This window comes from Felis catus, chromosome C1 (genome assembly GCF_018350175.1).
Source record: "Felis catus isolate Fca126 chromosome C1, F.catus_Fca126_mat1.0, whole genome shotgun sequence".
NCBI lineage: Eukaryota > Metazoa > Chordata > Mammalia > Carnivora > Felidae > Felis > Felis catus.
In genome coordinates, this window is record NC_058375.1 from 130240838 (window position 1) to 130268762 (window position 27925).

The 27925-nt window shown below is 38.5% G+C and overlaps 1 long non-coding RNA gene across 1 annotated transcript in view; it reads right to left on the reverse strand.

Annotated features, from left to right (window-relative positions):
- LOC123379134 overlaps positions 1-26574 on the reverse strand; it is a 42604-nt gene extending 16030 nt beyond the window's left edge. The window contains exons 1-2 of the long non-coding RNA XR_006583159.1: positions 26185-26574; positions 25756-25887 (exon numbers count right to left, since the gene is read on the reverse strand). This is a non-coding gene — a long non-coding RNA (uncharacterized LOC123379134). The remainder of the gene's footprint in view (positions 1-25755; positions 25888-26184) is intronic.
- Between the last annotated feature and the right edge of the window lie 1351 nt (positions 26575-27925).

A 27925-nucleotide genomic window follows, 5' to 3' on the forward strand; every position in this document is an offset into this window, starting at 1 on the left:
AACCTTCTGCTTAAGCAACACAAACAAAATAGTGAGCTAACTCAACTACCACCAACAAAAAACAAAATCCATTTATTTAAAGACACTGACAAGCTAAAAAAAATAGTGGCTACCTGCCAGAGAAGTTTTGGGAAGACAGCCTGAATCAGATATGTAAGCACGATATCCAAGCACAAATGCCACTGCTTTTGGGGGAATATGTCCATGCTGTACCCCTAGTTTATTTGCAGCCTTCTGAGGCAGGGCAGAGAAAAGCCAAGGCCTGAGGATTGGAGTGGGTACTACCAGGATAAGTACAGGAACTAAACTTATTATTAAGACTGTCAGGTAGAATACAGGACATCTAGTCAAATTTTAATTTCAGCTGAACAACGAAAAATTTCTCAGTATAATTATGTTCCAGGTAATATTTGAGGGGATACCCATGCCTAAAAAATGATTCTTTGTTAATCTGAAATTCACATTTTACTGTGTAATACTTTAGTTATAAATGCTAAATCTGGACCATGTATCCATTACCTGACCTCATACCTCGAACTTCAAAGAAAGCTATCCTGCTTTGAGTAGAACAGAAGAAAAAAAAAAGAAAATAACTTCTAGGATTTTATGGTCATAGGTTACATTGCTGGAATTGGTGAAGGAACTCCTATCCTTGAACTCGGATTAAAAAGGCCACCTGTGATAGTGGTCCCAGGCACTTGGCAAAAGCAGTCACAATATATTGTTGGCAGAGGGCAAAGTAAATCCTGGTTCCAAGGAATGCTCACAAATAATTGCCCAAAAGCAGTAATCATCAAACTATCAAAGACAACTAGGAGCACAAGGAAACAAGGCAACGTGAAAAATAATCAGTAGAAACAAGAGTGATGTCACCAAGATGGTAAAAAAAAGAAGACCCCAGACTTCATTCCCACTCCCAGCAAAAATCAACAATGTGTGAGCTCTGCGATTGCTCAGGAGTCTACTTAAGAAACTTCAGCAAGACAGTGGAACAAAAATCCCGACAATAACCACCCAAAAAAGGAAGGAGTTGTGGCTCTATCGTGCTTGCATCATCCCATCCTCCAGGCCAGTACTGCTTGGTGCCAAGAAAGAACTCTCAAGGCAGAAGGAGTTCACGACCAGAAAAGAGAGCAGGGTGAGTGACCAGCATCCCCAGCCTTTCAGGGCACCTCGTTAAGGACCTGCTTCCATTCACCCCACCCAGGAAACAGCAAAAGTGACACATAGAGATAGCTAGGAACAAGGAAGAACAAGATCTACCAATATCAGCCACACAGCAACAGTGACTATAGTTCCCAGTGACCTGCTCTGGAAAGGACCCCAACAGCTTCTGTCCACTGATGAAACTGATGGCCAACATAACTACCATGAACTTCCTGCAGATTTCATTAATTTTCACCCTACAGGTATTTTCGTTCACAGATGCCAGCCACTTGACTCCCTGCCCACCTCCCTCCCCTCAGCTGGAGCCTGGGATCTGCACAGGCAGTCAGCCAGTGCTCTGCAGCTGAGTGAGTGCAAGATGCCAGTGTAGACACCGTGGGGCACCCCCACCACTGTGAGTGCAACTGGGGCTAGGTTCACCAGCTGTGCACCTGTATGCTGCTGCTGGTCTGACTCACTTCGTTGGCCTTGACTGCTGTGTGTATGCCTGTGGTGAGATCCCGAATCCATAGAAGTACACGCTGACAGCCAAGGCCCCACAACTGCTGTGGGCCCAGATATGGCTTTATCTCCAGTCACTGGCCTGACAACTAGTCCCTCCAGTTGTGCACTTGCTCATGCTGGCCTGATTCCCTTCACCTCTTCCACTGCTGAGCATTCATCTGTGAGGAGACCCTGCAGCCACAGGGGTATATTCCTACAGCCAAAGCCTCTGCAGCTGCCAACATACCTGCATTTGGCCCTGGCCCCTCCTGCTGGCCCTGCCCCCCACCATTATGTGTGTGTCTGTGACTGGCCCCGGCCACTACACAAGCATCTGTAATTAGCCCCCACAGCTGGTGTGTGTATATACACCACCAGCTCCAACCCACATCACTATCTGCCTTAGCCCCTAATGACTGGATCTGGAGATGCTGCTGAGGAACCCAATAGTTCTGGCAGGCACTGTGCACCCCCTCTCCACAACTGTGCCACCAAGGACCATGCAGTTGTTTTTGCTGTGCACCCCAGCAGTCTGAGCTGATGAGACACCATGCCCCCCACCCAGAACCTGACCACCACACACCCTTGTACTCAGTGCCCCACATCACTAGACCTCGGGTCACAGCATCTCCCGGCATCCCCCCACCTACAACTGAAGGCCTTTTCTTACTGAAGTCAGTCCTGAAATCAGGAAGAGGTGATTGCTTCTTCAGATATGCAGACACCTATGCAAGGCTACAGGGATCATAAAGAATCAGGGAACATGACACCACCAAAAGAATACAGGAAACTTCCATCAACTAACTCCAGAGAAATGGAAATCAAGGAAGTTCCCAACAAAGAATTCACAACGATTAAAGATGCTCAGAGAGCTGCAAGGGAACATGACATATAATTTACTGATTTAATAAATCCACAGTGACATATCACCTCACACCTGTTAGAAAGACTATTATCAAAAATAGAAGGAATAACAAATGCTAGTGGGGATGTGGAGAAAAGGGAGTCTTGGTATAGCGATGGTAGGAATGTGTACCCAATATGAAAAACATTGTGGAGTTTCTTCAAAAAATTAAAAATAGAACTACCATGTAATGCAGTAATCTCACTTCTAATGTGGCTATCCAAAGGAAATGAAATCACTGTATTGAAGAGATATTTGCACTCCCATGTGCATTGCAACATTATTTACAATAGCTGACACATGAAAACAACTTAATGCCCACTGATGGATAAATGAATAAAGAAATGTAATACACATGCACACACACACAAACACGCACACACACACACACACACACATCCCTAAGGGAATATTATTCAGCCATAAAAAGAAGGACATCTTGCTATTTGCAATAACATGGGTGGACTTTGAGGGGATTATGCTAAGTGAAATAAGTCAGACAAAGACAAATACTGTATGATCTCACTTATATGTGGAATTTCTATAGAAACAGTAGAATGGTGGTTGCCTGGGACTGAAAGGTGGGAGAAATGGGAAGATGTTGGTCAAAAGATACAAACTTTCAGTTATAATATCAGTAAGTTCCTGGGATCTAACTTACACTATTGTGACTGTAGTTAGCAATATTGTAGTATACACTTAAAAACTGTTATAAGAAGTTAAATGTTCTCACCATAAAAACAGCAAGAACAAAATGGTAATTATGTGGAGTGAAAGATGTGCTAACCTTATTGTGACAAACATTTCACAATATAAACATGTATCAAAGCATCACGGTGCAGTACACCTTAAATTTACACAATATTATATGTCAATTATTTTTCAATAAAACTGGGGCAGAAAAAGAACCAGCAGAAATAACAGACTTTAGAAAAAGTTTGATGCATAATTCAAATGCTGGAATTATCATATGCAGATTTTGAACTCAGCTCATCATAGTTAAAAATCAATGAGCTTTACTGGGCGCTGGGGTAGCTCAGTCCATTAAGCGTCCAACTTCTGCTCAGGTCATGATCTTGCAGTACGTGAGTTTGAGTCCTGCGTTGGGCTCTGTGCTGACAGCTCAGAGCCTGGAGCCTGCTTCAGATTCTGTGTCTCCCTGTCTATCTGCCCCTCTCCCACTTGCTTTCTGTCTCTCTCTCTCAAAAAAAATTAGCAAACAAAAAAAAATTGATGAGCTTTAACATACTTTCAAAATGACTTAGCAAATTTGAAAAAAGAACCAAACAGAACTTTTATAAATGAAAAACATAGCAACCAAAATTAAAAGCTGTTGGACAGTAGATTGAACTTAGAAAAAAAAGATAATTTAAAAAATGAGATCAGGTCATAAGTTATCAAACCCCACATGTATACTCATTTATTTATCAATGTAACCCTCAAAAAATGGGACAAATTGGAAACAGTCATTCCTGCTCCCCCAAAACATGAACTTATACCCAATCTTAATAAAATTGGTTCACAGTTGAGTAATTACTACAATAGAGAGAAGCAGCTCAAGACTTTTATAAGGTTGGAGGGAAAATTATCATTATTTTGGAGTCGTTGATCCTTGACCCAGAAAAAGCAGGAGAGTATACTGAAACCCATTATAAATAATATGGGACCTTCAGTAAAGTGATTGGTTATAAGTGAACTCTCCTAAAATCATGATCTTCCTGATATATCCAAAATAAGCAGTTAGAAAAAAGTTATATGTGTATTAATGTAATTAATATGGTATCTGTGAGAACTCTATGTGAGAACTATCTAAGCACTATACATTTTATGTTTTTGAATGGAAATAAGAAATAATGTTAATATTAATTTTCTACAAATAAATCTATATCCTTATATAATCTTAATCAAAATTCTAATTTTAATTCAGGAAAAGATATATATATATATATATACACATATATATATAAAATACATATATAAATATAAATTACACCAGTATACATGTGTATATGTGTGTATATGGATATATACATATTATGGAGCTCTGTTGCAGGAATATATGGAAATTAGTGTATGATAAAAGAGGCCTTTCAAATTAGTGGCAAAAGATAAAATTTGTCATTAAGTGGATTTGGTATAACTAACAAACTATTTGAAAAGAAATGTTGGGTTGGTGGCAGCATTGGGCTACAATCATTCTCAATTACTTGCTGACCTGTCTAGGAGTCACTTAGGTGATATTTATCAAATTATTAAATGTAAATGCACTTTGCTCCAGAAACCCTACCTCTAGGACTCTGAATTCTCTAGGAACACCCGAAGGCATATGCAAAGATCCATATGCACACATATTCATAACCAGATTACTTACAATATGAAAAACTAAAAACCAATCTATAATCAAATGATTGTTTAAATAAGTTTGGATAACCTTTCAAAGTCTCACTCTTTCAATGTCCATTGCATGTTTAATATAAAAAGCAGGTTACTAAACATCAATATTAAATAATACTTTAAAAAATTTTAGTACTCTGCATGAATATCCATGTGTGTAAAAATGTCTGGAGGATATATCTAAAGTGCTATTAATATTTAGGTAGTGATATTTTATGTACTTTTTTCTTCTTTTATACTATATTATATGCTTTGATTCCCCCCTTACCTCTCCCACAGTGAGCATGTCTTGCTATATTCTGTAGAAAAAATTTGTAAGTTAAATAACAAAGCAGAAAATTAGAATCACATGTTTAGGAGGTAGGCTGTAGTTGTCTGGAAAACTCAAATACCACAATTCTTGTTCACTGACAATGGTTAAATTAATAGAGCATTGCTATGTCTTGTGCATATGGAACTAGTTTCTGAAATGAAAAGTAATGTGCTTATAAGGAATGTTTATGAGTAAATATCAGGTTAATATCTCCCAAAATATTGTTTGCCTTTTAGGAAAATCACTTCAATTAAGGACCTCCAAGAATCTTTGGTACGTTCTTCTCCTCAAGTATATGTAATGTTCTTGTTCATATCAAGGTTTATTGTGTTTGTGTCTTTGTAGCCTACTGAAATACCATCTCTAATAAATGAATAAATAATACAATCTAATAAATTACCTCACTGTATTCTATGTTAAGGCATTTGCCTTGAAGCTAAAAAGTATTGTCCAGGGAAGTGGAAGGAAGATTCCATCCAGAACAAAGTAGCCTCCTTAGTCTTTGAGGTTCACAGTAGAGTTTTTAAGAGTTTTAAAGTCTACAGCTAGATAATAGTCTAAAATCAATGCTTTTTATTTTTAATAGCCAACTTTCATTGGCAGCTCGGTTTATATACTCCAAACCAGAGGGAATGCAACTTAGATATTTTCTAAACATCATAGCGTAGGCAGAACAACATTAGGCATACATTTTTTTTTCTTATTGCTTAAAGAAGATTAAAGACATTTCTGGGACTGAGGAGGAAAGGAAAACTAATTGGACCCCAATGTCCTGGCTCCTTTCTTTCTTTTTCTAAGTTACAAGACACTAATGAAATTTCTCCCTTTTCCTTGAATAGGTTATAGGTTCCTGATTTTCTCAACGTTTGGGGGATTGGTCTGAAACTACAGTGTCAAGATCCCCAGATATTTTGCCTCTGGCTGTGAACAACCTCATCAATTTACCCAGTGTGCTTTATAAATATGGTTATTGTCAATGAGGAACATGGCTCAAGAAAGACTGGGAAACATCTTCCTATAGAAAAATAAATGTGAGGGGCACCTGGGTGGCTCAGTCGGCTGGGCGTCCGACTTCGGCTCAGGTCATGATCTCGCGGTCCGTGAGTTCGAGCCCCGTGTTGGGCTCTGGGCTGACATCTCAGAGCCTGGAGCCTGTTTCAGATTCTATGTCTCCCTCTCTCTCTGACCCTTCCCTGCTCATGCTCTGTCTCTCTCTGTCTCAAAAATAAATAAACGTTAAAAAAAATTAAAAAAAAATCATCTATAAAGAAAAATAAATGTGAGCCAGGATAACTATATGGTTTATGTTTTTAAAAGGTTAACTGATCTATCAGTCCAGTGCCACACTGACTAAAACCTGAATCATATGAGGAACTTAAAAGATTACAGCTCCTGTTTCCATACAGGGATGAGAGGAGTGAGGTAGGCATTGAAAACTTTTGCACTGAAAACTTCTCAGGGCTCTAGATGCTCTATCAATCTCAATACTCTTGACTCCAGCTACCTAGACATGAATTTCCACCTGATCCCACCCAAGGATGAGATCATTCCCATTTTTTTTTTATTCTAAAGGAGCCATAGGGATATTCAGAAGGGCATTTTCCAGAGCACTCAAGTGAGCATTTTACTGGAAAGAGTCATTCAATTGAGGCCCTCTGCTTTGTTATAGTCTTGTTCAGGAGGGGGTTGAAAGCTATATTCTTTAAAACAAAACAAAGCAAAACCCTGGCTTGGGTGTTTCAGCCAGGAGAGCTGTCGACTCACCGGTGGCAACGCAGATATTCACAGCTGCATGTGGAGTATCATAGGATGCATAATTGCTCCTCTGCTGCCACTACATATGTTCATTCCCCTGCAAATGTGTGATTCTCAAGACCATAAAAAGCCCTTCTATAATTTGGTTTACTGCCACTCTGTGAGTGAATTCATTTATGGCATGGGAAAGTAGGCATCCGTGGATTTCTAATAGCAAAATTAAACAGTTCTTTACTTTTACAGACTTAGCAGGATACAGGGATCAGTATTGGAGGTATGGCTTACTGGTTTCTGTGGATAGATGCTCTTCCTTGAAATAATGAAAATGTGATTTAAAATCCATCAAACACAAAATTTAACTTTTCGTCTATTTTGTCTTACTACTATATTGTGGGTTTGACTCAAACTGTTCCCCTATGTGTCTTCTCTGACTTCTTTAGTCTACGGTGACTTCTCCTTATTCCAGATTTGGCAGAACCCTGTGCAGGTTGTCACTGCATGCCTCTAGGGGAGCTAATGACATCATATATTTTGTATAGGATGCTTGTACATTTAAGTAATACATATTAGATAAAAGTGAGATGCTCCATATAAGAGGCACAGTTTTCAAATAATTTGCACTAAGCCAGGATATGGGCTAGTAGTGGTGCCCCCTTATTCTAGCCTTTTATGTTACAGTGTGGTAACAGGATACTTCAATACATTGTTTATTTAAATCAGTACATTTGCATGTTTCTCTTTCCAATGAAAGTATGAGTTTCTCTTATTAGAGGCTTACATTTCACATCTGTTCTTACTTCCAGCACAAATAAAAGGTGAGGATGTAGTATATGTTCAATAAAAGATTGTTAAACTGAGTTATGGGCACAGAGAATATTAAAATGGTAGAAAATGTCATTCCCAGGCATCTGGTTGAGGACCTTCTAGTTGAGATTAAGCAAAGTGACAAATTTTTAGGATAGCATTTTTTATTTAGTATACTTTGATTTATACTTACAAAATATTGTAGATTTAATTTTTGGACTTTGATATTTTTCCCTGAGAATTTAGTAGTAAGAATTACATTTTTCACATTTTGGCCATTCAATAAGTGATATACATCAGTAAGGGATTGCATTTAGCTCTAGATAGCTGGAACCTCATTGCAGTGGCTTAATAAAATAGGGATCCATTTTTCTCATGTCATAAGGACTGGGGGTAAGTTGTTCATGGCTGGTCAGCTGTTTAAGGAATGAGGGACTCTTCCTATTCCTGCTCTGTCATCTTTAGCCTGTAGGTATTGTCCCCATGGTTCTAATATGGCAGTTGTAGCACCAGGTATCAGGCTGTAATCCATATAGAACAATGAGAAAATAAAGAACAGAATGAGTTGGTTCTTTTTGAAAGAATATTCTGGGAATCCCCTTTCAAAATCTTTCACTTAAGTGTTTTTGGCCAGGGCTATGTCATATGTCAGAGTCTTGTGAGACTCTGGAAAGGTGAGGACCTTTAATTAAGCATGTAGAAATTCTGTTGGAAGGAAGAAAGGGAAAATGTATTTTCTGCTACACTCAATACTGCAGTTTTTAAGAATATTATCAGGGTGTCGTTTGAGCTTATCTTTCCAAGCACATTTAAATGTTGGTTGGGCTAGACACCTGTCCACACGGAATTGAAATGACTAGGAGAGGGGACAAGAGAAAAGAGTGAGCCAAGTCATGGACTGAGTTTGGGGATACTATATTAGGGGTCCCTCGGCAGGCCAGTTCTGAAAACTCTCAGGAAATATTGTGTGTCTATCTGTAATATGCTTTTAGCTGCTTACTTCATTAATGGGAAGATCCAAGTCTGATGTCAATTTCCCATGTCCTGCTTCAGCCAAGGAAGTCATAGGATTTGAAGCTGATGCAAAATAACCAATGGAAGTCAAAACAGAGTAAGACTGGTTCCACTGCTTATAAGACATGTAAAATATCCTTCTACTAAATAGAAATTTCAATCATTTTGTTTTTACATAGAAAAATATTATTTGTCTTGTTATTTCATTTTATTGTTAACTTTTTGTGATAGAAAATTTCAAGCACAAAAGCAGAGAGATAGCATAATAAACCCCATGTGCCCATCACTCACTATCAACATTTGTTAACACATGGCCAGTCTTTTTTCATGTACAGAAATAGCCATTCTTTTTGCAAGATTTTTTTGAAGCATAGTTATGAAATCTTACAATTGTTCATAAATACTTTAGCATGTACCCCTAACATTTCAGAATCTTTACCTGGGCTGTATTTAGATTTCCCCATTGTATAAATTTTGTCCAGGTTTTTTTTTTTTTTTTTAATTTTTTTTTTTAACGTTTATTTATTTTTGAGACAGAGAGAGACAGAGCATGAACGGGGGAGGGGCAGAGAGAGAGGGAGACACAGAATCCGAAGCGGGCTCCAGGCTCTGAGCTGTCAGCACAGAGCCCGACGCCGGGCTCGAACTCAAGGACCGTGAGATCATGACCTGAGCCGAAGTCGGCGCTTAACCGACTGAGCCACCCAGGCGCCCCTGTCCAGGTTTTTAAATGAAGATCGAAATAAGAAATGTACATTGTAATTCATTGGTGTTTCTTAAATCTCTTTTAATCTACAGAGTCCCCTCACTCTGTTTTTCCTTGTGGTTTATTTGCTGATAAATCCAGGCTCAATAGCATTTCCCATATTCTGCACTTTGCTGTCTCCATCTCCATGGTTTCATTGCACATGTTTCTCTGTGGCTGGTTTATCCTACAAGCTCACTGTTAGAACTAAAGTCATGATCAGATTTAGGTTCAAATTTAATGATTTTTTATTTTTAAGATATTGAAATAATTCATTAAGAATAAATTTAACTAGGGGCGCCTGGGTGGCGCAGTCGGTTAAGCGCCCGACTTCAGCCAGGTCACGATCTCGCAGTCCGTGAGTTCGAGCCCGGCGTCGGGCTCTGTGCTGAAAGCTCAGAGCCTGGAGCCTGTTTCCGATTCTGTGTCTCCCTCTCTCTCTGCCCCTCCCCCGTTCATGCTCTGTCTCTCTGTCCCAAAAATAAATAAAAAACGTTGAAAAAAAAATTAAAAAAAAAAAGAATAAATTTAACTATTATTTTCCCTGTAAACTGTTCCTGGAAGATCACACCTTCTTAACTTAAAGTTAAAGAAAAATACTTAGGGGCACCTGAATGGCTCAGTCGGTTGAGCATCCGACTTCTGCTCCGGTCATGATCTCACAGTTCGTGAGTTCAAGCCCCACATCTGGCTCTGTGCTGATAGTTCAGAGCCTGGAGCCTGCTTCAGAGTCTGTGTCTCCCTCTCTCTCCGCTGCTCCCTCCCCCTTTCTCTCTCTTTCTCTCAAAAAAAAAAAAATTAAAAAAATTAAAAAGAAATAAAAAAAGAAAAGTACTCAGAAGCAAAGGATAACCATTTCAAATCTCAAGCAGTTTGACATTTGAAGTCCACACAGTTTAACTTTGCTGCTGGGTTTAATTTTCTTCTGTGTCATACTCAACAGATACTTTCTAAATAAAACAAACATTATTATGATCAAATGTTGTTTTTCCCATTCTTCAGTTTAGGGTTTTATGGCTTACCATGGCTGCTAATGTCAGGTACTCTGATTTTGCCTGAATGATTATATTACTTATTTATATATTTTTTCTGTTAACTAAGTTAGCCTACATTTAGGTATAATTAATTCAGATTGAATTGGAAGTTTACTCTCAGCAATGTAAAAAATCCCTATATTAGACATGCTGACATGTCATTAAATTTCATTTAAACCAATTACACAAATGTGACTCTTTACTAACAATAAATAAGGGCTCATCTCACTTGCTTTAATCAGAACCACTTATAAATATCAAATTGGGTCACTCTCTTGAAACTTCCTTCTTGACTAGTCAGAACTTTTCTGTGCTGACCTATTCCCCACCGCCCCACCCCACCCCCACACACATATAGTGAAAAAGGCAATGTGGTCATAATTTAAGATTGAATTGCCATAAATGATGAATTTACAAATTCTCAATTCATGTAACTTACATACATTTAGTTGTCTTAAAATGACATGTATTTGTAATTTTTATTCTAATTATAATTTAAGCCACTTTATGACAATTGTCCGCAAACCTTTTTTATTTTTTAAACCATAGAATTTACTTTGTTTTATTTTAGGTAAATATTTTGTAAGAGCTCTCTCTAAAAACTAAATACAGGAGAGCATTTCTGCTTGAAATGGAGGCTTGGAGCCCACTGGGAAGCACCTCTGTCCCTCTGAACTCCCCTGAGCATCTTGCATATTTCCTAAAGCTCATTGGAGCACCATTTGGAAATAATGCCTTAAACTGTTCCAGGCTCTGTATTTCTCCCTGATTTACAGAAGGCCTCTGGATTGAATTTGAGAATGAATGAATAATGCAGTTGAGGTGATGGGGTCTGCCAATGAGACAATAAAGTGTTTAGAGCTTTTTGTCTCATGTTCATCTCTGACCTGCTCTTCCTAAATATTTCTTTCATAGAGATAAGGCAACCTTATAGTGATACCTGGTTTCTAACCTCAGCTCCAGAGTTAATCACGAAATGTATATTTGACCTTGGAAATCTTCTGAAATATTTTATGTAAATTTTAAAATTAGTTGTGATTCAGAAATTCTTGTTTAATGAAATGTTTTGAATGCTGTTTAATGAATCTATCTTGTAATACTCTAGAGAAAATCCCTATAACCTGATTGTCACTGTGCGTTATGAATTCAAATACCCATCAGTAGTCTTTTGGTCAGTAGACCCAAATTAAACTAAGCAATCTTTCTAATTAAGACAGAAAGGCAGAGCACTTCATGTAATCAATGAAACTGAATTGAAAAAAGAGAATTAAATTTTGAGTTCATCATCTAAAATTGAACTGGGAAACTTGGATTTCCCACAATTTGAATTCAACATATTTTAGATTCAATGTATTTCCAGAGCTGCTCACCTCTTTCCTCATTTTATGCTTCTCATTTGTCTCTCAAACAAAAAGATTTATTAAAAAAAAAAAAGATTTATAAAAAAAAAAGATTTATTAAAAAAAAAGATTTATATAAAAAAAAAACCAAAACGTTTGATAATTGGTATAGCATGAGCACTGATCAGTCAGAACAGACACTAGTTATAAGGTTAGATCAGTTTTGGAGGCCAGAAGATGCTGAGGTGGCCCAGGCAGCAGAACAGTGGTTGATTAACCCTAGACAGAGTATTTCAATGTTTTAACAAGTGGTGTAGTGGATGTGACTGTTAGCTTCTTTGGGTATTGTCTCAGTTGAAAAGAGCCATCCCTTAGTAGGACTGCACACAGTGACTGATGGAGTATAAATGTCTGGCCTTGTAGCTCCTACTTGGGATTTCTCTGACTGGGAGTTCTAGTACCAGAGACCCAACGGGATTGGCTAAAGTTGACATTTTTCTTGAATTGCAGCTTTATTTCTCCTTCTGTCTAATGCCTCTTTCTTCTCCTTTCTCCCTTCAGTGAGATCTCAAGGGCCTTCCCTAGTGAGTGAACTACCTGTTAAAACAGCATCTCAGATGGTCCAGTTCAAGATGGCAGTGTAGGACCCTGAACTCACTTCTACAGAGCACACCAAGTTACACCTATTAATAGAACAATTCCTCCTGAAGAAATGAGGGTTGACTGAACAGCTACTGAACAACCATAGAGAGAACGGGAAGAGAAGAGCAAAAAAGATAGATGGAGACATGGTAACAAAGGGAACTTCCTCTCCGTAGGCTGCCAAGGGCAGTGAGGAGGGATAGTAGTGAGGGACCGGAAACAGATTCCTGTCCTTCAGCACATAAAAATTAGTGTTGCAATTTAAAAGAGCAGTTAGCATATAAAAGAGAGAACACTAGAACTCTGCCAAGTGGCAGGGGAGCTGAGGGAAATCTCTTCAGGTCTGAGGGACTGGAGATCAACAGGGTTTATGTTCCCACCCCACCTTACAAGCCTAGACTAGAGCAGGGTCTGGACGCCATAACTGGTGGATCCGGTTGTTTCAGTGAGCTGGGGAGCCCAGGCTCCACAAATCCATACTAGCCCTAGTCACATGCAGATACAGAAAGACGCCATGGTTTAAAAAGGCCAGGGAACTGTAGGAGCGCTCTCCTTTCACCTCAAAAACCCAGATTGGAACAGGGTCTGGCTGCCATAAGAGGCAGGTTCAGACCCCATGATTCATGGATCCTGAGTCCAGGTGAGTCAGATAGTCACAGATAGCTGGTGACCTCAGCAAGCCCAGGAACTACAAGCTCATACCAGACCCAGTAGCATTGGGACACAAAAAAAATGTGGCAGTTTAAAAGGGCTGAGGAACTGTGGTAAGGCTCTCCCCACTTCCACCTTAAAAGCCCAGACCAGAGCAGGGTCTGGAAGCCATAAGGGGTAGCTTGGGACACCATAATTGGTGAGTCCCAACAGTGCATCCAGACACCATAACTAGTGGGTTTGGCAGTCACAGGGAACTTGCAATCTCAACAAACCCAGAGTCCTCAAGCCCACAGCAGCCCCAATTACACTGGCATATGGAAAAAAGCCATGGTTTCAAACAACTGTGGGAACATTCTTTCCCCCTCCACCCTAAAGGTCCAGACTGGAGCAAGATCTGGCTCACAATGCGCTTGTGACCTCAGGGAGCAGAGGGTCCACAAGACCACACCAGCTCTTTGTAGTGCTGGGTCACAGAAAACAAGCCATAGTTGTGTGTGTGTGTGTGTGTGTGTGTGTGTGTGTGTGTGTGTTTAACTTTAAAATTTTGTCTTGTCTTATTTTTATTTTTTCTTTTGGTTTTGTTCTTTCGTGTTCTTTTTTCTTTTCTTCTTTTTTTCTCTGTTCTTCCTTTCTTTTTAAAAATTTTATTATTTTTTCTTTATTTTTTCTATAAAAAGCTCTGGTTTAAAAAAGTAACTAGCATGTATAGCTACAGCTCCAGCCAGACAGCTAAAGTCACCAAGCACACAGTCTGCATAGGGGATACCATATGCAAGACCACTCCTTCAACTTTAGGAGAAGTAGCTGTTTCACTTAATCCACAAAAACAAAACAGAAAGTCAGGCAAAATGAGGAAACAGAGGAATATGCAAAAAAAAAAAAAAAAAAAAAAAAAAAGAACATGAGAAAACCTCAGAAAAAGAAATAAATGAAACAGAGATAAACAAGCAATATGCCTGATAAAGAATTTAAAGTAATGATTGTGGGGTGCCTGGGTGGCTCAGCTGGTTAAGCATCTAACTTCAGCTCAGTTCATGATCTCATAGTTCATGAATCAGAGCCCCACGTCGGGCTCTGTGCTGACAGCTTGGAGCCTGCTTCGGATTCTGTGTCTCGCTCTCTCTCTGTCCCTCCCCTGCTCACGCTCTGTCTCTCTCTGTCTCAAAAATAAATAAAGCATTAAAAAAAATTAAAAAAAAAAGAAACAAAAATCATCTATATACTGCCTCCAAAAGGCTGACTTCAGACCTAAAGATGCATACAGACTAAAAGTGAAGGGATGGAAAAATATTTACCAAACAAATGAAGTGAAAAAAAGCTAGAGTACCAATATTTATATCAGACAAAATAGACTTTCAAACAAAGACTGTAATAAGAGACAAAAAGGGTATTACAGAATGAGAAAGGGATAGGTCCAACAAGAGCATATAGTAATTTAAATACCTATGTATCTAACACTGGAGCACCTAAATACATACAGTAAATATTACTGGACATAAATAAAGAAACTGAGGGAATACAATAATAGTAGGGAACTCTAACACTGCACTTATATCAATGGATAAATGAATAATGAGGGGTGCCTCAGTGGTTTAGTCAGTTAAGCATCAGACTCTTGATTTTGGCTCAGGTAATGATCTCATGATTTGTGAGTTGAAGCCCTGTGTCAGACTCTGTGTTGACAGCAGGCAATCTGCTTGGGATTGTTTTTATCCTCCTCTCTATACCCCTCCCCCACTCTCTCTCCTCAAAATAAAATAAATAAACATTAAGAAAGAAAGAAAGAAAATCAATAAAGAAACAATGTCTTTGAATGACACATTGGGCCAGATAGACATAACAGATCTGTATAGAACATTCCATTCAAAAACAACAAGATATACATTCTTTTTTAAAAAAAATTTTTTTTCAACGTTTATTTATTTTTGGGACAGAGAGAGACAGAGCATGAATGGGGGAGGGCAGAGAGAGAGGGAGACACAGAATCGGAAACAGGCTCCAGGCTCTGAGCCATCAGCCCAGAGCCTGACGCGGGCTCGAACTCACGAACCGTGAGATTGTGACCTAGCTGAAGTCGGACGCTTAACCGACTGCGCCACCCAGGCGCCCCTATACATTCTTTTCAAGTGCACATGGGACATTCTCCAGAATAGATCACATATTAGGCCATAAAACAAGCCTCAATAAATTTAAGATGATTTAAATCATACAATGCATCTTTCCCTATAACAACGGTATGAAGCTAGAAATATATCACAAGAAAAAAAACCCCAGAAAAACACAAATAAATGGAGACTAAATAACATGCTATTAACAGCCAGTGGGTCAATAAAGCAATCAAAGAATAACAAAAAATACATGGAGACAAATGAAAATGAAAACACAAAAGTCCACAATGTCTAGGATATAGTGAAAGTTAGTTCTGAGAGAGAAGTATATAGCAATACAGCCTATTTCAAGAAAAAAGAGAAAACTCAAATAAATAATCTAACCTTATGCCTAAATGAACTAGAAAAAGAAGAATAAACAAAGCCCAAGGTGAATAGAAGAAACAAAATAATAAAAGTCAGAACAGAAATAAATAATATGGAGACTAAAAAAATTAAAAATCATTGAAATGAAGAACTGGTTCTTTGAAAAGATAAATGAAATCGACAAACCTTTTGTCAAACTTGTCAATTAAAAAAGAGAAAAGACACAAATAATTAAAATCAGAAACAAGAAAGGAGAATTAGCAACTGACACCATAGAAATACAAAGGATTGTAAGACAATACTATGAAAAATTATATGTCAAAACACCGGACAACTTAGAAGAAATGAGTAAATTTCTAGAAGCATAAAATCTTCCAAAACTGAACCAGGAAGAAACAGAAAATCTAAACCGACTGTTTACAAATAACAAAATGGAATTGGTAATAAAAACACTGCCAAAAAATTAAAATCAAGGACCAGATGGATTCACAAGTGAATTCTACCAGACATTTAAAGAAGAGATAATATCTATTCTCCTAAACAATTCCAAACAATAGAATAAGGAAAACTTCCAAATACATTCCATGAGGCCAGGATTACCCTGATACTGAAACCATATAAAGACACCACACAAAAAAAGAATATTATAGGCCAATATCTCTGTTGAAAACTGATGTAAAAATCCTTAACAAAATATTAATAATTACATTAATATAATAATATTAAATGTATTATAAATAATATAATGTAGCAAACTGCATACAACAATGCATTAAAAAGATCATTCACCACAACCAGGTGGGATTTATTCCCAAGTGCAAGGCTGGTTCAATATTCATGAGTCAATCAATCTCATATACCACATCAATAAAACAAAGGATAAAAACATCACATTATCTCAATAGATGCAGAAAAAGCATCTGATAGACTTATCATCCATTCACGATAAAAACTCTCAAGAAAATGGGGTTAAAGGTAACATACCTTAATATAATAAAGGCCATATATGAACAGCTAACATCATATTCAAAAGTGAACAACTGGCAGCTTTTCCTCTAAGGTCAAGATGACCTTAAGGATGCCTACTCTTGCCACTTTTATTCAACATAATACTAGATGCCCTAGCCATAGCAACTGGGCAAAAAAAAGAAGAGGCATCCATATCGGTAAAGAAAAAGTTGAACTGTCACTCTTTGCAGGTAACATGATACTATATATATAGAACATCCTAAAGACTCCACTATTCCATTCATTAGAAGTAATGAATTGAGTAAAGTGGCAGGATATAAAATTATTACCAAGAAATCAGTAGCATTTCTATACACTAACAAAAAATTTGTAGAAAGAGAAGTTTAAAAAATAGCACCATTTAAAATTTCACCAAAAAGAATAAAATAACTAAGAATAAACTTAACCAAAGAGGTGAAAGATCTGTACTCTGAAAAATATAAAACACACTGATGAAAGAAATGATGATGAAGGAGGAAAGAATATACAATGGGGAAAAGATAGTCTTTTCAATAAATAGTAGTGGGAAAACTGGACAGCTACATGTAAAAGAATGAAAGTGGACCAGTTTCTCACACCGTACACAAAAATAAACTCAAAATGAATTAAAGACATAACCATAAGACCTGAAACCACAAAAATCATGGAAGAAAGCACAGGCAATAATTTCTGTGACATCAGACATAGCAACATTTTTCTGGATATGTCTTCTAAAATGAGTGAAATAAAATAAAAAATCAACTATTGGGACTACATCAAAATAAAAAGGTTTTGTACAGAAAAGGCAACCATCAACAAAACTAAGAGACAAACCACTGAATGGGAGAAAATATTTGCAAATGATATATCCAACAAAGTGTTAATATCCAAAATATATGAAGAACTTATACAACTCAATACCAAAAAACAAACAATCCAATTAAAAAATGGGCAGAGGACCTGAATAGACATTTCTCCAAACAAGACAGATGGCTAACAGACACATGAAAAGATGCTCAACATCATTAATCATCAGAGAAATGCAAATCAAAACTGCAATGAGATATATCACCTCTCACCTGTTAGAATGTCTAAAATCAAGACAAGAAACAAGCGTTGGTGAGGATGTGGAGAAAAAGGAACCGTCATGCACTGTTGGTGGGAATGCAAACTGGTGCAACCACTGTAGAAAACAGTATGGAGGTTACTCAAAAAATTAAAAATAGAAATACCATATGATCCAATAATTTCACAATTGGGTACTTACCAGGAAAAACGAAAACACTAATTCAAAAAGATATATGCACCCTTATGTTCATTGCAGCATTATTTACAATAGCCAAGACATTGAAGCAACCTAAGTGTCCATCAACAGGCAAATGGATAAGGAAAATCATACACGCACACACACACAGAGACACACACACACAAGAAAATTACATAGCCATCAAAAAGGATGAGATTGTACCATTTGCGACAACATGTATGGACCTAGAGGATATTATGCCAAGTGAGGTAAGTCAGACAAAAAACGTATGATTGCACTCATAAGTGGAATCTAAAAAAAAAATGAATAAAGAAACAAAAAACCAGAATCAGAACTATAAATACAGAAAACAAACTGATAGTTGCCAGAGGGGAAGGGAGTGGGGGGCTGGGCAAAATGAGTGAAGGGGAGTGGGAGATACAGGCCTCCAGTTATGGAATGAGGGATTCACAAGACTACAAAGCGAAACACAGGGAATACAAAGATATTGTATTAGCGATGTTAACAATGTAACGGCACAGATGGCAGCTAGACTTGTGTGAGCATAATATAATGTATGAACTTGTCAAATCACTAAGATGTACACCTGAAACCAATGTAACATTGTGTATCAATGATACTGAAAAAAAAAAAGAAGAAAGAAAGAAAAAGAACACCATCTCAGAATCTGCTTCTAAGGTACTTGACCTGAGACAACTGGTGTGGTAAACCACGTCTAGATACTATTTGGGCTATTATCTTGTGCATATTTTTTAAAGTAATGGCTAATGTGAAAAATAGGTGCTCAATGAATATTTATTGAGAAATCAGAGAATTCAGTTCTGTTGGAATGAATCATCTTTGCAACAAAGTGGCTCATCATTTAATTGCCTGGGGACAATTAAATGGTCTCTGTGCTTATCTCCCTGTTTGTGCTCATAGCAGAAGGCCATTTAAGAGAAGAGACCCAGTGGCATGGTTAAATGTGGTTATTTACGGCCATAGATGGAGGTACAATTAGGGGTAATCAAATCCCTTATTCATAAGAATCCTCCCAACTGATCCTTGGGAGAACCAGCACTTCTGCCGTCTTTGTCTACTCACATTAAGTTCTGTACATGCTGTGATTTTGGGTAAATGTATATATTCTGGGAGACATCTTCATTGGCACGATCAACCGTTTTCTTTTTCCTACTGTGAAAAAATGGAGTACAACTTGGCTAAGTTTTAAGGAAAAAAGTTTATAAGTAGGGATCTTTGAAGAGTCAAGCCTGTATGGGCTGTCACAAAGGAAGACTGCAGGAATCAGGCAATAATAGAGCACCACTGACTTGTGGGAGTCATGGGAAGGAGTGCGAGACGGAGAAGAGAGCTAGAAACAGAAATCACTAGTTATAAATGTGCTGAGGGCTAGCCTAAGGTGTGAATATAGAGAATCGAAAGAAGAAAGAATATGGAACGCAAGCCTGGAAGGATAGATGTCATGAGGGCCAACTTCATGGGCATGTGAGCCATGCTGTCATACAGGCCCCTGACTCAAAAGAGTCTCATGCTAAGAAGGGCTCCATGATCAGAAGGGTCAAATGCTTCCTTTAGTGCTCTTCTCACCTTGAAATTCTTAATACTTTTTTAAAACAAGAGACTCCACATTTTATTTTATACTGGGCCCTACAAAATACATGGGTCTTGAGTGTAACATCAGCTCTGCCCTGTGGGAGTGAGTGGGACTCTGTCCCTATGGACAATGGCCACCAGTCACCCCCAATACACTCAAACATTGATAGGTACAGCACTTAAATGCCTGCTTCAAGACCTGGAATATATCCTACCAAGAGACTATGTGTTATAGTTTAGCACATAATTTTTCATCAGAAAATTGAGAAGGCAAATTGCAAAAAACCTAGCTTTACTTCATTTTAAGGTGCTAAAGAAAACAGGGAAAACTTTCGTCCTTGTTGTGAAAACATGGGACTGAATCTCTGCTTCTTTAAGCAGAAAATATCACCTTCTTTCGGGACATGGCCAATGCTTTGCTTGTCACAACTAAAGGCACAATGTATTATGCTTACACTATTTCTACCCTCATTTCTCAGAGGGGTGAAAGCACCCCACTGCCATATTTTGGTTGCACTAGGTTATGGGGACACTCCTGTCTCTCTGGATGACCTCTGCCTGCCTTGGTGGCTTGGGCAGAGCTTGCAGCCACAGTGAGGGTTTATTATATATTCCTCATGTCTGTCTAACACACCAGGTTTACAAAATGTTTTCATGCTATCTAATAAATGCTTTTTGAATTGAATTGGGACATGTTCATAAACATTTTAGAGTCTGAACTTTCAGTGGAAATTCATCTAAGTTCTGCTCAAATTACAGCCAAGGTCTATAAAGCAGCAAAATTTTCAGACTCCAGAATCATTTATGATTTGCTATCAGCCTATGAAATAGTGTTTTGATGATTTAAAGCCCATCTGTCTCCTTTTCCTCGGGGCCTTTTAACTTTTAACAAATGCCTGGAGTTTCTGTTCAATGGCTTTACGCTTCAGTATTGAAAGGCCACTTTTTACTTTAGGTCCAGGATAGAGGGAAAGACTCTGCTTCCCATTGGGTCAAGTGCCCCGACATCTTCATCTGGACTTTTTTCCCCCCCCAGTTGGAATGATTAGAGAAAAGGATCTCTTTTCATTTGCCATGGTGCTGTCTTCTTGGAGGCTGCCTGATGACATGAAAATCAAAGTGAGACACATTCTTTCAAGAACATGAATGACATTTGTCACTACAGAAATTTAGGTTCCTAACCACTGATTTGAGTTGATTTTTGTTGTTGTTGTTCCAAATAAACTCAAAATGTTTAAAATGTCCCAGTTTATTTTTTAATAGTTCTCGTGTCAGAAGAGGAAACCCAAACAGAGCCCCATTGGCCGGCAGGAGCCACGGCAACCAGGCAAAGGTGCCTGCTGAGCCCCTGGGGTTTTCTGCTTTCATGCCAGGATGGGTAAGACCCTGCCTCTACAGCGTTTGCATTCTGGGCTTTCAGACTTCACCAGAACATTTCTTTTTTTCAGACTGGGTCTGGAAACTTGCTGTGTTGGACGGGATCTGACTTGGAAATGGGCTGGGTCCACTGGGTCTGGTCCACTGTGAAGCCTCAGGTGAACAGCATTATGTTTTAAGGCTGCACATGCAGCTTAGCATCACCAAAGATAAACTTGAATTACAGTGGTCACAGAGTAGAGCAAATTTTTTTAAAGTTTATTTTGAGAGAGAGAAAGAGAGAGAGAGAGCGCATGAGCAGGGGAAGGTCAGAGAGAGAGGGAGAGAGAGAGAGAATCCCAAATCCCAAGCAGGCTCTGTGCTGTCAGCGTGGAGCCCAATGAGGGGCTAGAACTCACGAACCGTGAGATCATGACCTGAGTGAAAACCAAGAGTCAGGCACTTAACCAAATGAGTTCACCCCAGGTGCCCACACAGAGCAGCTTTAACCTAGATCAGCTGTTTATAGGTGTTCTGAAGAAAAAGGGGTCTCAGCCAAGCACTCACCATTGAGGGAAGAGGGTAAGTTTTGTCCTCCTCTATAGTTTCTGGGTGACCAGGATGGGATCCCTCATTCGAGAGCCTGCAGACAGGGTTCTGAAAAAACTGGCAGAAGCTATAAAGGGTAAGAATCTTACCAAAGTCAGCTCTTCCATATCCTAATCTGTGGTCCTGGTGGAGAGGAAGGTAGAATTTCACACTACCTCTTTCTTTCCAAATTCAGATTGGCAGGTAAAAAAAATCCTTCTCAGTCTTTTGGCTAAGATCAAGTGTCATTAAGAAATTTGGAGGGGCACTTGGCTGGCTCAGTTGGTTGAGCATCCCACTCTTGATTTCAGCTCAGGTCATGATCCCAGGGTGGTGGGATTGAGCCCCACATTGGGCTCTGCCTTGACCGTACAGAGCCTGCTTGAGAGTCTCTCTCCCTCTGCCCTTCCTCTCTGCTTTCATTCTCTTTTTCTCCCTCTCTCTCTCTCTCTCTCTCTCAATAAATAAATAAGAAGAAAAAAAGGTCAGAAAAAGAAAATGATTTACTCATAGTTCAATCATCTAGCTATTCAAACATTGTTGATCTTTTTTTGTTTCTGTCTTTTTTTCTGTTGGCATAGCTTTTCATTCATATTGCATACTGCAATTATGCTGTCCATATATGATTTTGTACTCTGTTTTCTTTTTCTTTTTAAAATGAAAGCAAAAATATTTCCATATTATAAATTATTTATAAACATATTTTTCTATGATGACGTAAGTTCCTTTAGGTTGGTGTATCAAAGTTATTATCCATATTTCCATTGTTGGGCACTTAAATTAGTCTAAACTTTTGTTACTATAAATAATGATGCAACAATAACTTTTTTATATGAAAACTTTTTCGTTCTTCTCCATACTTATCAAGTAACTTGCTAAGGATAGATTTCCCAAAATGGGAGTTACTGTGACAAAGAAAATTGGCACTTTAATTTATATTCTTTCCACTCATCATTACGTTGCCATGTTGCTGATATATTCCCAACTATAAAATATGAAACTATATCTTTCATATCATGCTTTCACTTCTGAATGTGCTTTTTAACTTTTGCTCATTTGGTGGGTGATAAAATCAATAAGCAAACAAAAAAAATTCCAAAAATCCCATCAAAAATTGCATTATTTTAAAATTTGTAATAAATGCAATTTTTTTACTGTACTGTACAATTCTGTCTTTTGGTTATGAAAATTTACATCTATCTCTCTGAAGTAAAGAGAATGTGAAAGGATGCATTGAAGAATGGGCTAAAAGTGAACAATCAATAGTCGTTTGCATCTTTTAGGTGGGTACAAAGTAATTTCATCCTTGCTGTTTACAGAAAATATTCCAGAACATGGTAGTTGTAGCAGCTTATCTACAAAATGGCAGCCGTCAACTCCTTCCATCCCTGTCTGTGTCAACCATTCTCCCATCAATGGGTGAAATCTATTCGTCAATCATCTTAAATATGGCTGGTCTGGGACTGCTTTGAACAATATAGCAAAAGTGATGCCAATCAAGTCCCAACCTGGCCTCTTAGAGAAGTGGTAGCTCCTCCTGGCTCTCTCGGATCACACACTGTGGTAGAAGCCAGATGCCATGTGAAAAGCGTGAGTACCCTGACTACCCTGCACACTGTAGAGAAGCCCCTACCTGGTGGGTAGGGGAGGCTACACGGAGAGTTGTGGACCTGTTGCCAGCTCTTCCAGGACAGGTATGAGGTATGTAAGTGAAGGAGCTTTGAGGAACTGTAGCCACCACGACCATCTGCATATGCTTGGATGACAGATGCCAAGTGAGAATCATTCTGTAGATACCCATAAATCCTCATACCCATAAGAGATAAGAGAAAAATTATTGTCATTTTAAGCCCCTAGGTTTGGGGACCATTTGCATTCATAGCTAAGCAGAACAGAAATCAAGGCAAAATAATAAAGTATTTAAAGTGTCTTCACTCCTAGTAATTTCATGTAGTCTCTCCTTCTGCTTTAGAATTTGACCATGAAAAATCCCCACTGCTCCTCCTTCAACCTGTCAAACTTGCTCTTAGCACTTTGATTGGAACAGAGGATTTATATGCCTATAGCTTAAAAAGGTTCCTGTCCTGGTGATATTTATATTTTAAAAGAGATCAAAACCTTAACAAAGTGTTTAATTCTAATAATATGATGATAGGCATACATCAGTAGAGGAGTGGGTGATAGGATTGAGGGCACATTATAATCCATTCCTTTAAAGAAATGCTCTACTCCCATTATGTGTAATTTTGGTGGAACTGTCAATCTTAGTATACCATAGGACTGTATATAATATAGGCTTGGTCAATCACTGAAACTTGTCTCCCAGGAAAGAGTGACTGGTCCAGGTGGTAGGCATATTGCTCATACACATCAATCAGAATTCTTTACTTAAATTCATACATGAGCACATGAAAAAAAAAACCTTTTTTCCCTATTAGAGTTGCTAAATTAAGGTCAGGAAACTCTGAATTATATAACTGCCATCAATCTTAACTTCATGGAAGAAATATTTCCCTTTTAGGAAAGAAAACAATCAATTGGAATTGGCATTGCTATATATAGATAAAGAATCATAATGATATATAATCTATACACCTGGATCCAGCCATACCTGAAGGATAACTCCTTGACTTCCAAACTTCAAAAGTTAATATATCTTTTCCTCTAAGTTATTTTTAGCAGTTTCTGTCATTTGCAACAAATAAAGCTCACGGTTATACACTGATGCATCTAATTACATCAAAGAGACTAACTTTTTAAAAACAAAGTTGATAAAACACACATGATGGATGATATTTCATACTACTCATGTTTTGGTAGTAACATTAATTAGATATGTTTCAGCTTAAGCCAATTTTCTGCCATAACTACTGTAATGTAGTGTGTAATGTACATATGTATATGGTATATAATGTGTGTAATTACAGTACACACATTTTCTACCACCTAAGGAAATAAAATATAATAAAAACATGTGCAAAAACTTGCATCTGTAATAATTTACAAAAAAGAAAATCATTCACAAATTAATGTATTTTATTAACAAATTCTTTAGGACACACAGATTAATTGATCTTTTTACACCAGTGTGTTGTGACCTAGAGGGTGAGGTACTCTGCCCATACGGAGGGCAGCCAAGGGCCTGGAGCTAGTAAGCAATTTCAGCCCTGGAGTCAGGTCAGGCAGGTTTGTGGGAATTTTCCAACTTCAAATTGATATGGCATTGATCTAACGCTGTAGGGACAAGCTGCTCTAATGCTCGGAATTAATCCAGTTTGCCCTCGGAAGCTCTCCATTCTTCTGTGTCTATGGGTGTGTGTGCATGTGTGTGTGCATGTGTGCATCGTTAATTGAATTTTTAAACTTAGTTTTAATTTTTATCCAAGTTATACATGAACATGGTTTATTCTACAGAAATTCTGGCAATCTCCCAAAACATCTCCCATATGTCCCATTCTTTAAACACTTAAAAAACTTTTTATCTATGTCTCAAAATAATAAATGATCAACTTCTGAATTTTTCTGTGGTAGGCATTACCTATTGACTTCCCACTACTAAAGAAGAGGCTTTAGCACATTTTCTCACACATCTTACACAGCCACACACAAATGCTCACAAACACGTGTGAACGTTGCACACATATACATGCACCTGTCTTCTATTATCTTTAATAAACTCCCATTATCATTACAATTCCACTAATATGCAGGATTTACATTATTATGATTATGTAAATACAATCACTAGCTGAGCTCTGTAGTTGATTAGGATGACTTTTCTCAACTTGATCAACTTTGATTTGTATGGAGTAACAGTCTTCTTCTGTTATTTTTTATTTGTTTAGTTGTTTTTAAGTTTGTTCATTCATTCATTCATTCATTCACTTTGAGAGAGACAGAGACAGTGCACATGGAGAGGCGCAGACAGCAGGAGAGAGAATCCCAAGCAGGCTCCACACTACCAGCGCAGACTTGGAGGTGGGGCTGGAACCCACCAGCCCTGAGGTCATGACCTGACCCGAAACCAACAGAGTCAGACGCCTAACAGACTGAGCCACCCAGGCGCCCCTGTTTATTTATTTATTTTTATTCATGTAGACTAATTTACTCCCCAATCCTCTCTCAGATGTATAATAGCGTTCAGTATATTCAGACACCGTCATTTTTATCATTTTCATTTTCTGAAGAGCTGCTTCCTGAGCCTTTTAACCTGCTCCAGTCTGGTCTGTTTCCACTCCTACCTTGTATAGCGCCGTGGTCCTGGGATCTCGCTCCACCAGCCTTCTGCCGCGGGTCTCCTCTCTCCTTATCGGATTCCCTGCTGTTCTGGTATCCTGCGTTCCTGTTTCCTGGATTTTTCCAGCAGTCGTGTCCTGAAGAAAAATGCCCGCCAGGTAAATTTTGAGACTTTGCATATCCCCGAACATCTCTTTATATCATCCTTCCATTTACTGCTAGCTTTGCTGAATGTAGAATCCTAAGTTAGATATTATTTTCTCTCAGAATTTCAAGGACGCTGCTCCTCCAGCGTATTTTAGTTTCTGTTTGTTCACAAGCTCCTTCCTCTGCAGTGTTCTCCGAGTGTACATGGAGGACAGGAAGAGAACCAAGAAAGAGGCAGGCCGCTCCAGATCGGTGGCGGCAGTTTTAATAAGCAAAAGGGAACTTACTTGGGAGGCTTGTCTTGGGGGTTTTAGCTAGAGAGGGGTAGATCTCTGCACCCGCCTGCCAAATCTTAGAAGACTATATAGAGGCCTTCACTGGGTTCAGTCACAAGTACCGCGCAGAGTCTCAGGACCACAGCACTATCTGCAGGCTGTGTCCTTGGGGCAGCCTCTGGGAATGGGGAAGGCAAGCCGAACTCACTCCGCAAGCACGCCTCATGAATGGGGTGGGGGTGGCGAGGAGACTTCCATTACCAGCGTTCAGCTCCCAGGTCAATTTGCAGTCACGTCATTCAGATGACCTCTTGCAACAATGTTGCTCAATTCTTTGTGTAGGGTATGTATGTTTATTCCTGGAAGCTTTGAGGATCTTTTCTTCGCCCGCTGGTTGTGAAATGTTATAATGATGAGACAGCACTGTCTGTGCCTGTTTTCCTTTCTTGTGCTGCCTGCATTTGTGTATCCTTTATGACGGTCCCTTCCTTTGTATAAGCACAAGCCCTTCAGTTCTTCAGAATTAACTTCATTCTTTTTTGGATACAATTTATTCTCTCCGTTTTCAATCTTTTCCCTTTATGAAACTCCTGGGATTCAGATATTACGTCTTGAGGGCCACTAATGGGTTTCCTTCATTTTTATCTTCCTCCCTCTCTTCTTTCCTTCTTCCTTCCCTCCCTCCCTTCCTTCCTTCTTCCCTCCCTCCCTTCCTTCCTTCTTCCGTCCCTCCTTTCTTCCCTCCCTTCTTTCCTTTCCTTTCCTTCCTTCCTTCTTCCCTCCCTCCCTCCCTCCCACAGTTCCTCAAATTTATCTACCAAATATTCTTCAGAGTTTTAAATTTCTTCATCTTATATTTTATTTTTTAATGTTTATTACTTTATTTTTTGGGAGAGACAGAACGCAGGGGACAGGCAAGAGAGAGGGAGAGAGAGAATCCAAAGCATCACTGTGCCATCAGTGCAGAGCCCAAGGCAAGACTTGATCTCATGCATGGTGAAATCATTACCTGAGCCAAAATCAAGAGTAGGAGGTTTAACCAACTGATCCTCCCAGGCGTCTCCTATCTTATGATTTCTAAAAACTCCAATGTATTCTCTGAATATTTGTTTTTATGGTATCCTTTTTCTTATCTCTGAGGACAATAAAAAGAATTATATGTATGTGAATCTTCTGTTTTCATATTTCTATTTTCTCCAAGTTTTCCTCTCGCTCTTTGGTTTAGGCTTTGTCTTTATTATTTGAGTTCTCCTGAAATGCTAGGCTACTGTCTCATTATACTTAAGAGAGAATCATAAAAAGCTCCAAGTTTTGTGTCCATATGTGGGGCATTTGACTGTAGTCTTTGCTGTAGATTGATTGAACCAGCATCTTTCATTGGAGATTCTTCAAATCAGAGTATCTAGATTTTTTTTTTCTTTTTGGCCACATTTCTCAAAGACAAATCTTCAAGAGGCTATGTGGAAAGCCAATGCTGACTGATGCTTCCCAAAAGAGTGTTTCAAATTTCGTTTTGAAAACATTAATTAAATCTCTGCCTTCAACACAGCATCCTTGATCTTTATTTATTTCACCCACTATAGATAACAAACTTCTAGTGTTCTGCTGGAATCACAAAGACCAATCTCTTAAGATATATGTATTTTGTTAAGGTGAAGGTAGTAGAAGTAATGCCTTGTTGTGATCTGAATACTTAAAACAGAATGATTTACAACAGTTGCAGCCAGGATAAATTTACTCTTGGCCAAGTCTG